The sequence below is a fragment of the Lissotriton helveticus genome, chromosome 6, assembly GCF_964261635.1.
Source record: "Lissotriton helveticus chromosome 6, aLisHel1.1, whole genome shotgun sequence".
Lineage (NCBI taxonomy): Eukaryota > Metazoa > Chordata > Amphibia > Caudata > Salamandridae > Lissotriton > Lissotriton helveticus.
This window is the reverse complement of record NC_136067.1, coordinates 2,126,566,279-2,126,579,401: the sequence shown is the minus strand read 5'-3', so window position 1 is coordinate 2,126,579,401 and position 13,123 is coordinate 2,126,566,279.

Sequence of the window (13,123 nt, the reverse complement as noted above, 5' to 3'; positions counted from 1 at the left end):
TGTATCATTACTGTTCCTATTGTGAAGCGCTCTGACACCTTCGGGTAAAGTCTGCGCTATAGAAAAACGCATAAATAAATAAATAAACCCCACAGACCCTGTGTTGACTCCTCCTGGTGGCTACTCCGAGGTCCTGAGCTTTTACAAGACACAGTTTACGTTCTGCATTTTTATAATCCATTCGTGAATTATGTATTTATGTCCTCAGAGAACAAGTCCTGAACAATCATTGGCAAAGCCAATAGATTTCACCCATGCAAACTCTATTGGCTTTGCCAATGTTTGTTTAGACTCTGGTGGCCAGTCTTTTTCAGCTAGAAGGATGTCATAACCCTTGGAGAGGTTATCCCAAAATAGTCCCCTTATTTTCCTAGTCTTATCTCCCTCTATACGTAATGTTATCTCGTATATCTTGTGGGGCTTGCTAACTCTGGTATCTGCAGTTTCCACTTGAAGGTATTCATTCGTGTCCACTGTCTCCAGATGATTCATAAGGACTTTGCGAGCTATGCTCACCTCTGCTGCGCTGTCTAGCATTGTCTGAGCCCATTCTCCGTTTTTCAGTTGTGTCCTCAGTATTCTCGGCATTGTTAACTACCTTGATACTGGCTACCTTCTTTTTTGGAAATTGTAATTTCTTTTTTAGTTGAGCAGGTTCCTTGTCTTTGGACTTGGCGTGCTCTTCTGATCGTCCTCTTCTTTCCGATTTCTGCGAGGAATTCTGAAAAGATTGAGAGGGACGTGTATCAATGTCTTGATATCTATCAGGTTTTTTAATATTATCCCTATTTCTAAGGTTATATCTATTCCCAGAGGGGTCACTCTGTGGTGACCTCTGTCTTCGGTTCGGAGATTTCTCCCTTCGCCTAGGAGACCTTCCTCTGGACTGGAATTTCTTTTCTTTAGGATTGGATTGTTTGTTTCCATCCCAGTTCTTTTTTGGTGAGTTATTATTAAGAAATATTTTTTCTGGACTTGTAGTCAGTTGCGGTTTTACTGGTATTTCACCTAGACTATCTCTGCCTAGTTCTTCATAGGACTTTTCTAAGATTCTGGCAAGTTCAGCTGGTTGGTCTGCTATATCTGTCTCTTTTAACCTCTGGCGGATCGCCACGTTTGCTGCTTCACCTTTTATGTTGGCTAATAATATAGCCGAGACCTGCTTGAAGTCTTTTAGTAATTTCATACCAAGAGTTAAAGCTGGTTCTGGACCGTATTCATCTTGAATTTGTTTTAGCACATCTGGTATTACCGAAATGGATGGAACACCGTGCGTTTTTGTGTAGATTGAAGCAAAGACTGTACCCCAAGTGTCACAGTCCTCTATGTGTGGTGCGATTCCCATTGGGAGACATATAGTCAGAATCCTGTGTTTTTCTAGCGGGGTGGTGTCAGGAAACACCGCCTCTATTTGGGTGATTTTCTGTGCCAACCAGAATGGTATTTGTTCCCGTTTAGCTGGAACTTTACCTAGGCAGGATTGGATGTTCTGTGGTGTATTTTTATTTGTGTTCCCCTGGTGAGGGGTCAGCTGTGGAAGTTTAATCGCTGGCTGAATTGTTGAAGTCCGCATTACATACTGAACTAATTGTCTATGAATTTTTAGTAATTGTTTTAGCTGTATTAACAGCTCAGCTGCAGGCATCCTATCGATGTCTGGATGTGGTGTGTATCCGGCTAAGACCGGCCACGTTGCTCCTGGTCTACCTAAAGGACCGAGCCTGGTAATGTGATTGTTATGTATTAGGGCGCCATCAAATAAGAGCAAATGCTCTTGGAATTTGAGTGGTACTTCCACCTCCTCGAAAGGAGTGTACTCATTAGGAGGTTCCTCTACTTTGTAATAGTGGAAGTACTTTGTTACAGCATTTGCTGCTGGAAAATGTATCCATGAATAGTATACCTCTGTCTGCCGATATTCGTGTGCCTCGATTACGAATATGACTGTGCCACCTCTAGGTGTCAGTCCATTTTCTATAAGTTTTATGGTTATAGATTTCCTTTTGATGACCGGGATGAGTATTATATCCTGGTCTGCTGCTTGCATGGTAGCATCAGCATCCGCGAGTTCAGTTGCTATTCTAACTGTCTCTCTTTCTTCATCACTGTCTGCCATTTTACTGACAGGATGGTATTATGTTTGTTTGCAGATCAGGTTTCTTTATGGAAACAGAGATTAGATGCACAATATTTTGGAACTGTTTTTATCCTTCAACGTTGACTTGACCAAGAACCATACATAGGAGTTCCCTCCTGTGAGGTTTTGGAGGATATTACCTTTCACCCACTCCAGACGTCTTTGGAGTATTTGGGAAAAGGGGTCTGAGTGAGAAAGCACGACTGAGTTACTCTAAATGTCTTACGTTAGTTTTATCGCCCTTTCCAAACGCGTTGGGCGCCATGTAGTGTAGTTCCTATTATCCCAATAGGCTCTGCGCATTGGAATAATACCTACAGCAGTAAAGGCCTAGGCCAGACGTTAACTAGGTCTACTACTGTCGATACTAGACTTAATTTTTGGGTTTGCCAGCTAAGCTCAGAGTTCGCTAGAAACTTTCTCGAATGTTCAGGAAAGAATTAACTCCCCTGATTAGACAAGAAGGGATTTAGTTTCTGACAACCATAGAACATGACAACTTTGCTCTCCCCTAATCAAGAGTCAATCTCGAGAGTCGTGTGAGCACAAGGCAATTATTTTACTCAGTCAGTACGTGCATTCTTAGTCTCATCAGAATGTAGAGAAAAGGGAAACGAGACGGGCGTGTTCAATAAAAGAAGTTATTTATTGATCAGTCTCTTTTCTCGTACAAGAGAAATGGATCGATATTATTGCGATACTTATAGTTAAGTAAAGTGCATACATTAAAAGCAATAGTATAAAATAATACTGTAAAAACATTGATATGGTTTCTGAGCCATATGATGTTTAAAATGATTAAAATATATTTATATACACATATACATTTGACTAAACGTACCCAACTGGTGTTTCTAAATACGCCTACCCCGTGTACCTGACCTAAGTCTAATGCGTGGGCGGGAATAGAAAGTTACAGTTTAAGTTAAGTTTGTTTTTGCCAAGTGAATAACTAAAGAATTCTCTGTGAGGGGTTATTCATTTCTGTACCTGGAAGTTAGGATGAATGAGGAATGGTATCTCTTTCTCTGCTCTCGATATTCCAGGCTGCCTGCGAGGGCTGCCCAGAAGCGCCGGTGCTGGGTCTCTCGGCTTGAGATAGCAGCGCGTCTCTCAGCGCGTCAGGAAGGCGGGGCTGCTGCCTGCGGGGTCTGCTTCTGCTCTCGGCTTCGGCAAGTAGGGCTGCTCCGTCTTGTCACCACGCGTGTGTTTGCATAGGGCGAGATCGGCAATATTTATACCTTAAAGGTGCCGAGATTGACGTAAGGATGGACATAGATACGTCAATAAAGATGTCATACGACTTGCTCGTTAGCACATTCTTTACTAAAGTTCTCTGTGAAATCAAAACAATGGCCGCACGGATTTTCCAGGTTGTCATAGGTTTGATTTGTTATGAGAACGTCGTATGCCTTATCAGGGGCTGGAGGAATGTCGCTTGTCTAATTAGATCTCAAGCGTTATTACCTAATCAGATAACACGTTCCTGTGCCGTAGTGTGACTGCGTCAGATAACGGTATCTGCATCATGGGGGCTGTGATTGCCTCATGGGCTGACTGTTAGTTAACTTGATAGTTAGTTTAACCAGAATAGGGTCAGGAATAGGGGGATCGATTCAGAACCTATAGAAATACACGACAGGCTTTAGGAACTGTTCTCCAGCCTATAGAATACTAAAGACAGATTTATCTCCTCCAATCGTGTTTGCAGTGGCAACATTTTTAACTGCAATGTGGCACATTCGTAAACGCTACATTTAGCTATTAATAGGACAATGAACTGTATTTGATGATTTTAAAATTCTTTGTTCTTAAATTCACTACAATAGATCAATTGTACCGCTTTTATATTTCTTACACTGAATATTGCTTTTTATGTGTTAAATTGCTGTATACTTTTATGATCTACATTGATCGAAATAAAGACCAAATGAATGAAAAGCTTACTGTATATGTAAAGTTAGACAAAGAAATGTATTAGAAGAATCATATGCTGACAATAGGAAACCATTTGCACTGAAATAAGAGTGTATGATCAACCATACAAATGAGAATTAAGTGTTAAAATAAAGTAATGTTTTTTGGCAAATAGATTTGTATAACAGTTTTTGAAAGACTCATAAGGTGTAACACACCGTGTGAACAGTGCACGGCTAGATGGGTTCATAACCCGTCATAACGCACATTAAAAGCAATTAAGACAGAAATCTATGCTTTTCATAGTGTGCCACCCAACTGATGTTTTGCTTCTTCTGTCATTGAATTCAGATATATAATACAATTAACATTACACATATAAGAAGCCAGGACTATTGGTTTTGTCAATGGTTGTTCGTTGCATAAATTTGTATATAATATTGAAAATGCTTCCGCTCTTGTGGTAGAGGTTGTGTCTTAATGCTCGAGCTGCCGACTTAGGAGATGGGTTTTCTGTCTTGGGTCAGAGTAACATTCTGTGATTCTCTGCAAATCAATTAATCTCCCCATGCATACAAAAAAACATGTAAATCACTCCAATAACTTTGGGTTGAATTCGCACTACATAAAACTTGCTGCATTTCTTTTCTAAATGCAGGACAGATGGTTTGCTTTTTGAAAGAATTTATGTTAAATGCTGCCCATGACGGGCGCTGTGATCAGGGGAGCAACTAGACCTGACCTTCGGGGGCGGGAGGGCCAACACTCCCAGCCAGGGCTGGCCCTAGCACAGGTCGCACACTGTGCAACAGTCTTTTTTGGCATCCATCTCCTTCTTCCTGAATTCCCTCACTGCCAATCACCGCATCACCGCGCTGCGGTTTGTATGCGCTTAGTTTTAACTATACTTGCTTTTGAACTACTGGCTATTTATTTTCGTTTTGTTAAGTTTTAATTGTGAACTGGTTGGGCTTTCTCCCCCCCCCCCCCTCATACCTGCATATAATTTGGAAACTACACCACCGTTTTGGTGGATCCGGGTTCTGTGGGTGGTCTGGGGATCAACGATCGGCGCCATTTTGGCTTGGGACGCTGGTCTTTCGGCGGGCGCCATCTTGGAGCGTCCCTGCGCTCCTCCCTCCATTTCTCCGCCTATTTAAGGCGATTTTAGGCAGCGGGCAGCCTGGAAAAGGTGCCACATCACCGCGCCGCGGTTTGTATGCGTTTAGTTTTAACTATACTTGCTTTTGAACTACTGGCTATTTATTTTCGTTTTGTTCAGTTTTAATTGTGAACTGGTTGGGCTTTCTCCCCCCCCCCTCATACCTGCATATAATTTGGAAACTACACCACCGTTTTGGTGGATCCAGGTTCTGTGGTTGGTCTGGGGATCGACGATCGGCGCCATTTTGGCTTGGGACGCTGGTCTTTCGGCGGGCGCCATCTTGGAGCGTCCCTGCGCTCCTCCCTCCATTTCTCCGCCTATTTAAAGTCGCTCTCTCCCGCGCAGCGGGAACGCGCAGTCGGACGCCGCCGCTTGCCGGAGTCTTGCCAGAGTCCTGCCCGTCTGCGCCCGTCCGCGCTAAGGACGCGCTGGGCGCAGCAGGCCCCTCCCATTTAGCACCTTCTGGGAGGTAGGATGATTGTTTACACCAGTGCATTGCTTCGGGCGATTGGGCAGTCCGTCCCACGATGCGTTTCTGCACCGAACCATCCCTTGTGTGGCCCCTATCAATGTGCCTGCAAAGGATGGTCGCTCGACCAGCCAGCGAGTATTAGGGACTATGACAACTCGGCAGCTCTATCGGAAGGCATAAGTGTGCCTCAGCTGAGCAAGTGTCGTGTTCATGGTCTGCGTATTTTAAATCTTAATACCAGATCTCTGGTCAAACATCATCTGTCTATCATGGGCCTTATCACCGACGAGGAGCCAGATCTGTTTATCATCACTGAGACCTGGCTCCAGGACACAGACGCAGCCATAATTAATCTGGCTTGTCCGCCAGGATATTCACTTTTTACGTGGAACCGCCTGTCAAGAGGTGGAGGTATTGCTTTAGCTATAAAATCCACCTTTGTGTGCACTTGGACGGGTCTACATATTTCTGGGTGCGAGAGCGCCCTGTTTAAGATCAACATCAGTCCTCAGTTCACGCTGTCTGGGATGGTCGTGTACCGCCCCCCAGGCAGTGATGTAGCATTCAGGGGAGCTTTCCCTGAGGCGGTTAGTACGCTAGCTAGTGACTGCGCCAATTTTTGCATCCTAGGTGACCTCAACCTCCATTTTGACAATCAACAGACCCCGGCTATCAGTGGTTTTCTGGCGGATCTGGAGGCCCTTCAGCTGACCCAACTTGTCACTCAATCTACACATGCGGCTGGTCACATTTTGGACCCGTTTTTTACTAACTTACCGGATGTCCAAGTCTTGGCTATTTCTCCATTGGGTTGGACTGATCATTTTTTGGTGTCCGTCTGGCTACCTCTCCCCGAAACCCCTATTATTCCATCTCCTAAGTGGATCCCTCGGCGGCACTGGAATAAGCTCAGGCTAGAGGACCTACACTACATCATGGCTGAAGAGCCACTAGGCCCCCTGCTTAATGTCACCTCGGGCTACGACCAATTCTGCAGCTGGATTACCAAGGCGCTTGACAAACTGGTGCCTATCATCTCAAGTAAATCCAGCTCCAGGCAGTCAAGTCCTTGGTATGACAGTGCCCTCCGTGCCCTGAAGGGTTCATGTAGAAGGGCAGAAAGGGAGTGGCGGAAGACGTATGATGTCGTCAAAAAAACCGTGTACTTGGCTTCCGTCAAGCTCTACCATCGAGCTATTTGTAGAGCCCGTGCGGCGTTCTATGCGACGGAATTCCGTAACAGCCACAATCCATCGAAGACCATCTTCAAAGCCCTCAAAAATCTGATGGCTAAGAGAGCGGCTCCGCAAGTGGATGGTTCTACCTCCCATTGCGAGACCTTGGCCGCTTTCTTCTTGGAGAAAGTTAAGACCCTTTATCAGTCGTTTCCAAGCACGACGCTGCCACTCATCCCTCTGAATGGCCCTCACAGCTGCCCGGCATTATACTCTCTCCCTACTCTGTCCTGGGATGGGTTTGTCAAGTTGGCACAACGAGTCAAGTCTGGCTCTCCGGCGGACCCGCTTAGACCTGCCCTCTTCAGAGATTCCTCTTTTCAGGGGCGTACTGCGGTGTGTTCGCTGATCAATCTTTCCTTGACTTCAGGTACGGTTCCTGCCAAGTGGAAGCAGGCGGTGGTTTCCCCGATCCTGAAAAAACCATCATTGGATCCTTTAAAACCGGAAAACTACCGCCCGATTTCATTGCTTCCCTGGCCGGCCAAAGTCATGGAGGCCCACGTCAACCTGGCTCTAACTGAGCATATGGCCCGGGCCAATGTCCTCGATCCTACGCAGAATGGGTTCCGTGCTGGTCACAGCACGGAGACTGCCCTTCTGGCAATGGTAGAACATCTGCGGAGTGTGTTGGATGCAGGTCATACGGCAGCGCTTATTTTATTAGACCTTAGCGCTGCCTTCGACACGGTGTCCCATCGCATCCTTCTGCACCGCCTGGAGGACATTGGCATCTGTGGCTCTGCTCTGCAGTGGTTCCGTTCCTTCCTTAGCGATCGCTCCTTGTGCGTTGCCACCCCTCCTTTTCAGTCCAAATTCCATCAGCTGGACCTGGGGGTCCCTCAGGGCTCCTCGCTGAATCCCACGCTTTTCAACTTGTACGTGCGGCCGCTGGCTGATGTCGCCAGGCAATGGGGCCTAACCATGGTCTCGTATGCCGACGACACGCAGCTAGCGGTCACGATCAGCGGGGATGCCGAACAGGATGCCCCCAGCTTTCGAGATGGGCTGAGAGAGGTGGCCAGCTGGATGAATAACAACTGTCTCCAGCTGAACGCGAAAAAAACTGAGGTGATGATCGTTGGGAGGGGAGCCGACTGCTGGGGTGGCGTCTGGTGGCCTCCGGAGTTAGGGCCGGCCCCTACACCAGTGATGGAACTTAGGAACCTGGGAGTGTGGCTAGATCACACCCTTTGCTTCACTACCCATACTAAGAGAGTGGCGGCATGCTGTTTCGGTGTCTTGCGTGGGCTAAGGCCGGTGCTCAAATTTTTTGATGCCCCGACGAGACAGCTGGTTATACAAGCGACGATCATCTCCCGGCTGGACTATGCCAGCTCGCTCCTGCTGGGAGTTAACCAATCTGAGATTGTTCGCTTGCAGCGAGTACAGAATGCTGCTGCGAGAGCAGTGGTGGGTCTGCCGAGGTCCTGTCCCACTTCCAATACCCTGCGGTCCCTACACTGGTTACCGATCAAAAGTCGAATCCACTTTAAGGCCCTTAGCCTTGCTTTTAAAATCTTAAAAGGATCGGCACCTGAGATCCTTAATAATCTTTTATCCGCCTATGTCCCGACTCGCTCTCTTAGATCTCTTGGGCAATCTCTTGCGGTTATCCCGCGTTTCAGGCTTAGCCGGATGGGCGGTCGTTCTTTTCGTGTGAGAGCTGCGGCTCTCTGGAACTCCCTCCCTTTGGAAATCCGCCTGCTAGAGGATCTATTAGCATTCTGTAGGGCCGTGAAAACTCACTTGTTTTAATTTCTTCACACGGAGTTTTGTACTTCTCTGTTTCCTTTTGCGTTGTGTTATGTTCACCTTTTCCTTGCGCCAGGACGCTCCTTAGCTGGAGCATTTGTGCGCAAAATAAATGATAATAACATAACATAACATAACAACAGTGCACCTCATCTCTCTATAGCACCTTTGTGACAAACCTTTCAGTAGTTATGTTAATCACAGCGTCCGTCATGGGCTGCGTTTAACATAAATACTTTCAAAAGGCAAACAATCATCCACCCAGCGGCGCTGTATTTAGAAAAGAAATGCGTCAAGTTTAAAAGCACAAATGTGTGCTTTGCGATGATTCTGAAAGCACACCTCATGTTTGTAGACTTGCTGTGTTTCTTTTCTAAATAGAGCACACCTCTTTGGGGTTGATTGTATGCCTTTTGAAAGTATTTATGTAAAATGAAGCTCTTGACGGGCACTGTGATTAACATAAATACTTTCAAAAGGCCCACAATCAGCCGAGCTTTAGTTAGAAAGGAAAGGCAGCAAGTACATGAGCATTTTCTGCCTTTTGGAGGACAAATGCTCTTCCGGGATGTGCTGTGTGCGCGCGCTTTCCTCCATACCACTACACGCTCGGGAGGACAGAGGTGCGTGCGTGCACGCACCTTACAGGGAACTTTGCACACAAGTGGATAAATATTCATAAAAACCCAATTATCACACATTAGTACTTGTGCACTATATAACTTTTCTTACCAAAACTGTTTGTCTGTGCAAAATTAGTGACCACTGAATGTACTGGTTGTCAGTGACAGCGAGCTACCACATGGTGCTTTGAGTACTTTAAAAAAATCGCCCCACCTCATGTCCATTCCAGTTATGCGGGTCGCAAAAGATTGTTATTCTAAAAATTGGGTTCTGGTTCTAGAACGTTTGGGAGCCACTGCTGTAGAAAATATAAAACACTGATTACTTTCTATTCCAAAGCAAAGGTGTGTGACACCGCATGTGCAACATGAGTTGAAAGTATAATGAAGGTTCCCCATTTAGCCTCAAAGAAATTGAGTAGGAGAATTGTAAAATAGTTTAAAATAAATTCTTTATTGATTTTTTTAAACAAAGAAAAAACAAATATAGAAAAAAGAAAATGAAACAGATCACATATATAAATATCACATTTGTTTGATTACATATGGGGTGTGGTTGCGCTGTCTAGCAAGTGTTGGGCTGATATTCAGCAACAATACATCGTACAAGGCATCACCAGGAATGCCTACAGTGAGGCAAAGTTACACAATCAGGGTACAATATCAGCATGGCACAGTACCTTGATTCAGCGTCCCCCACACCGGGAGAAGTGGCACAATCAATGAGTCAACCAGTTCCTCCATCTTCCCAAGAATCTCCAATAGGTCCAGGAGTTTCTCACTTAGCACAGCGCGCAGAGCTTGGCGAGTCCTAAAGAAATAAAATTGCGTTAGTGCCGAGAGCCCCGTTACCCCTGCGATCGCCTCCTCCCATGAACACACCCTTCCGTCTGTAAACAGATCACCCATATCATGTACACTGAGACTGTTCAGCGAGTGGAGAGCCCCTCGCTCTGAGCTGAGAGTAAACCACCTACACCACTCCACCCTCATAAGCGGTGAGTATAGTTGGGCGTCATCATGCATACAGAGGAGTGCGTGCCACGCATGGACCACGGAGTTGACCGAGTCTAGTACTCCACAACGTCTTATTCGTGGCTTAGTTAAAAACAGTGGCAAGAGGTCTGGGTCAGCAGCCACCATCTCAGTCTGGAGGTGTGGGATGTCATGCAGACCGTGGACCCAGCCGTGCGAAGCCTGCGCCACCCGTTTATAGAGTTCTAAATCTGGCACGCCCAGGCCCCCCCGCATTGCAGGGTAAAGTGAGGATGTTGAACGCTATACGCGGAGTCTTGCCAGCCCAAGCCAGCTTATTCATTAAAGTTTGCAGCTCTCTGAAGATCTGTGGGGGACCACTATGGGTATGTTAGCGAAGAGAAAGAGAAAGCACCACAATCTTCATCAGGGATACCCTCCCCACCAACGAGAGTGGGAGCCAAATCCGTCTATCTATATCATCACTTAATTTGGCAATAGCTCTGCCATAGTTCGCTCTAATCACTTTTTCCGCATCGGAATGTACTTGGATGCCCAGATCGTGGACCGGGTCGGAACTCCACTGAAGAGGGAAGTCAAGAGGCGGCACAGTAGATAGAGTGAGTAGAAAAACTATGTATTAATCCCAATAAATCTTGAGGCAGAGAGGCCACCTGCAGCACCTCGCGAATCATGAGGGCGAGGTGGACGTCCGGGTCTCGGACATACAAAAGGATGCCGTCAGTGTAGGCCAAAACAATTAAATTGTATTTGGGGAAGCAAACCCCTCGGTGTGTCCGTGGTATTCACAGAGCGCCCTCAGCAGAGGCTCAGCGGCCACTGCGTACAATAGGGGGGATAAGGGACATCCCTGTCGAGTGCCCCGCGATATATGAACAGGGGCAGAGACCGTGTCTCGGGTACGTACTCGCACCAGTGGTGAATTGTAAAGTACTAATACCAATTGGAGGAATACCTCTTCCACCCCCATGCGGCGCAGTACAGCAAGCATAAAGATCCATTCTATGGAATCGAAGGCCTTTTCTGCGTCTAAAAAGACTGCAGCCACCTTTACCTTTAGCCAGACATGCTGAAGGGCACCAAACACAGTCCAGCGATTAGAGGACAACGTGTGACCCGGTATAAATCCAGCTTGCTCCGAACTGATCAATAAGGTCAACAATGGAGAGAGAAACAATCGGACAGTACTTTTGCAAATATTTTTGTATCCAAGATGTACAACGAAAGTGGCTCATAAGAGGAGCAGTTCTGGGTATCTATATCAGGTTTCAGTAATGTAATGATCAGGGCCTTGCGCATAGTGTGCGGCATGACCCCAGCAGCCCCCATTTCCTGAAACAGGGTGCTTAAGTGTGGAACCAAAATGTCTCTAAAAGCTTTGTAAAAGGACACTGTCAGTCCATCAATCCCCGAGGCACTGCCCTCCCGCATAGAACTCAAAGCCATTTGTATCTCCCGTACCTCAAGGGGGCGCATTAGGAACTCCCGGTGCCAGTCCGACAACCACGGGAACTTGATGTATTGAAGATAGCTCAATAAATCGTCATCGCTAGGGGCGGCATTAGAGCCGTATAGCTCCTGCTAATATCCGCGAAATCGATTGTTAATATCCGCTTGCTCTGTTAGTATTGAGCCCTCCTGTTAGACCTGGCACCTTGGTGTGAGTCTCCCTTCCGCTTTTTGCTGATGTGCCTTAGATGTTTTGCTGGTGTTCGCTGCAAATACTACTTTTTAGAAAGTTAGTATTTGCTTGCCTAACCATTTCAGCCCGCCTCTGCTCTGATGTGTATCTGCTGTCTGGTTTCTGTATGTGACAGGGCTGTGGAATTCCAGGGGACAGGCTAGGATTGACAGGTGGTGAATAGAGAGATTACACCAGGATGGGTGGGGGGAATGCCCCTTGACTCTGAATAGGGCTGTGCTCTGCCACCACAATGCTGGCTCCGACCCCTGGGGAGCGACTGATGACTCTGCCCGGCACCTGGTCCAGGAAGAAGGAAGACTGTCAACAGAGTGCTCCTGACTGTACTTGTTATCACAATGCTGGCTCCACCTCCTGCGGAGCGTCTGCTGTCCCTGCCCCACACTCTGAAAGAAGAAGCCAGGGCCTGAAAAATAAAGTGATCAGAGACTGACTGGATTAGGCAAAGGCCCCCCTGGCTTGAGAGAACAAAAAGAAATGGTGTATAAAAGAAGGAGCCCTGCTCCCAAGAAACTAGATCCTGTTGACGCCAAGAAGAAACTCTGCCTGAAGAGAAGGACCTGGGAAAGCTGCATGGAGGACTAGTGTCTCTAATCCTGAGAGACTGGCCTGTGGTGGGTTCCTTGCTGCAAGAAGGAGAGAGGAAGAAAAGACTGAAAGACTTTTGAAATTCAACTTGTGCATCTTGACAATCTCCGAGGGCTTACTGGTGAACTTGCCCCCTGAACTGCGCCCCAGGAACATTGGGCGCTAACCCCCCTTCAGGAAGAGCTGCTGTTCATGTGTCTGACCCTGCAGAACTGACCCAGGGAAGCGGAGTGTGTGAGGAATCCTAAACACACATTTCTGTAAAGCAGTGTACCCCCGAGCAACGCGACTTCAGCTTGGCCGCGCCGCAGGAACAAAGTAAAGTCCAGCCCCGCTGGTCCGAGCACCGTGAACTGTGGGCAAGACCGAGCCGCCGCTCGCAAAGTGAGGAGGACCCATCCGGTCCAAGCGCCACGAGCTTCTGGCCCGAGCCGCAGCTCGTAAAGTAAAGACGGACCCCCGCCCTGCATTGACCTTTACACTGAGATTGCGCTGAAGAGAGCGCCACGCTGCTGTTAAGCGAACAGCTGCGA